This window comes from Phodopus roborovskii, unplaced genomic scaffold (genome assembly GCF_943737965.1).
Source record: "Phodopus roborovskii unplaced genomic scaffold, PHOROB, whole genome shotgun sequence".
Taxonomy (NCBI): Eukaryota; Metazoa; Chordata; class Mammalia; order Rodentia; family Cricetidae; genus Phodopus; species Phodopus roborovskii.
The window spans coordinates 158,423-161,715 of record NW_026126694.1 but is presented as its reverse complement, the minus strand read 5'-3'; positions in this window follow the sequence as shown (position 1 = coordinate 161,715).

Here is a 3,293-nt window from a genome sequence, read left to right as displayed (position 1 = left end):
TGTTAGTGGTAGTCTTTCGACTCTCTGTGCCACAAAGCTCTGAGGCTGATAGATTCTATGTGACATTATTGTTGAGTGTTTGGAAGTAGCACTTTAGTTTTGTGATGTTCTGCGTGTTTTTGGACACAACGTAGGTGAGTTAGGAAACAATGTAGATGAAATGTGACATTGAACGAGAATAATCTGGCATTACGTTAGTTGGCTAACATAGTGATTGTGAAGGGAGTGAACCAGTGTGTTAGTGGTTCGTACACTGTAGCACTGCTAAAACGTTGTGTGTGTCTGCTCTGACACTGAGAGTGCTTTTTCACTTTGTCATTGTGCTGAAACGAGTTTGATATTGCTGTGACATGGAGCGTCAGATTTGGACTCAGCTAAAGTCCTTATTCAATGTGCTTGACTTCTCTCCATTCTAAGTGAGTGCATTCTCAAAGTGTGAGAGTGCTGCCACGGTATCTCAGCATTGTTCTGTGACAGAGTAAGAGAAAGTAAAACTACTTTGCTGCTAACCCTAACCCAACCCCAACCCTAACCCTGTCACTATCCTGACGTTAATGCAAAACTGAAACCGAAACCGAGTGGGAATACTATTACAATCCTAACACTAACAGAAACACTAGCACAAAAACTAACGCTAAAACGAACACTTCCTCCTCACCCCGCACTCTTCCTACACGTAACATCAGAGGGAGAAACCGACACTAACCTAAAGTCCTGAGTTAGTATTTGTGAATGTTGTTTTTCTATAAGTTACTTCTATGGCAAATGCGAGTGTACTGTAAGCATGATTGAGGATACCGTGAAAATGTTTGAGAAGGCAGATAGAGAGTAGGTGACAGTGCTTTCTTTCTGTTCTTGAGTACAATTACAACATTTCCAGAACAAGAACACTATATGATTTCATGCAATACAGGATCAGAACGTGAATACACTGTGCCACCATGAGACTATTAGCGTGAGTGATGGAAATCACATTGTGAGTGCATAGTTAGTGGTAGTCTTTCGACTCTCTGTGCCACAAAGCTCTGAGGCTGATAGATTCTGTGTGACATTATTGTTGAGTGTTTGGAAGTAGCGCTTTAGTTTTGGGATATTGTGTGTTTTTGGAAACAACGTAGGTGAGTTAGGAATCAATGTAGATGAAATGTGACATTGAACGAGAATAATCTGGCATTACTTTAGTTGGCTAACATAGTGATTGTGAAGGGAGTGAACCAGTGTGTTAGTGGTTCGTACACTGTAGCACTGCTAAAACGTTGTGTGTGTCTGCTCTGACACTGAGAGTGCTTTTTCACTTTGTCATTGTGCTGAAACGAGTTTGATATTGCTGTGACATGGAGCGTCAGATTTGGACTCAGCTAAAGTCCTTATTCAATGTGCTTGACTTCTCTCCATTCTAAGTGAGTGCATTCTCAAAGTGTGAGAGTGCTTCCACGGTATCTCAGCTTTGTTCTTTGACAGAGTAAGAGAAAGTAAAACTACTTTGCTGCTAACCCTAACCCTAACCCTAGGCCAACTCTAACTCTAACCCTAACCCTAACCCTATCACTATCCCGACGTTAATGCAAAACTGAAACCGAAACCGAGTGGGAATACTATTACAATCCTAACACTAACAGAAACAGTAGCACAAAAACTAATGCCAAAACGAACACTTCCTCCAACCCCGCACTCTTCCTACACGTAACATGAGAGGGAGAAACTGACACTACCCTAGATTCCTGAATTAGTATTTGTGAATGTTGTGTTTCTATGAGTTACTTTTTTGGCAAATGCAAGTGTACGGTAAGCATGATTGAGGATACCGTGAAAATGTTTGAGACGGCAGATAGAGAGTGGGTGACAGTGCTTTCTTTCTGTTCTTGAATACAATTACAACATTTCCAGAACAAGAACACTATGTGATTTCATGCAACACAGGATCAGAACGTGAATACACTGTGCCACCATGAGACTATTAGAGTGAGTGATGGAAATCACATTGCGAGTGCATTGTTAGTGGTAGTCTTTCGACTCTCTGTGCCACAAAGCTCTGAGGCTGATAGATTCTGGTTGACATTATTGTTGAGTGTTTGGAAGTAGCACTTTAGTTTTGGGATATTCTGCGTGTTTTTGGAGACAACGTAGGTGAGTTAGGAAACAATGTAGATGAAATGTGACATTGAACGAGAATAATCTGGCATTACGTTAGTTAGCTAACATAGTGATTGTGAAGGGAGTGAACCAGTGTGTTAGTGGTTCATACACTGTAGCACTGCTAAAACTTTGTGTGTGTCTGCTCTGACACTGAGAGTGCTTTTTCACTTTGTCATTTTGCTGAAACGAGTTTGATATTGCTGTGACATGGAGCGTCAGATTTGGACTCAGCTAAAGTCCTTATTCAATGTGCTTGACTTCTCTCCATTCTAAGTGAGTGCATTCTCAAAGTGTGAGAGTGCTGCCACGGTATCTCAGCATTGTTCTGTGACAGAGTAAGAGAAAGTAAAACTACTTTGCTGCTAACCCTAACCCAACCCTAACCCTATCACTATCCTGATGTTAATGCAAAACTGAAACCGAAACCGAGTGGGAATACTATTACAATCCTAACACTAACAGAAACACTAGCACAAAAACTAACGCTAAAACGACCACTTCCTCCTCACCCCCGCACTCTTCCTACACGTAACATCAGAGGGGAGAAACCGACACTAACCTAAAGTCCTGAGTTAGTATTTGTGAATGTTGTGTTTCTATAAGTTACTTCTATGGCAAATGCGAGTGTACTGTAAGCATGATTGAGGATACCGTGAAAATGTTTGAGAAGGCATATAGAGAGTAGGTGACAGTGCTTTCTTTCTGTTCTTGAGTACAATTACAACATTTCCAGAACAAGAACACTATATGATTTCATGCAATACAGGATGAGAACGTGAATACACTGTGCCACCATGAGACTATTAGCGTGAGTGATGGAAATCACATTGCGAGTGCATTGTTAGTGGTAGGCTTTCGACTCTCTGTGCCACAAAGCTCTGAGGCTGATAGATTCTGTGTGACATTATTGTTGAGTGTTTGGAAGTAGCGCTTTAGTTTTGGGATATTCTGTGTGTTTTTGGAAACAACGTAGGTGAGTTAGGAATCAATGTAGATGAAATGTGACATTGAACGAGAATAATCTGGCATTACGTTAGTTGGCTAACATAGTGATTGTGAAGGGAGTGAACCAGTGCGTTAGTGGTTCGTACACTGTAGCACTGCTAAAACGTTGTGTGTGTCTGCTCTGACACTGAGAGTGCTTTTTCACTTTGTCA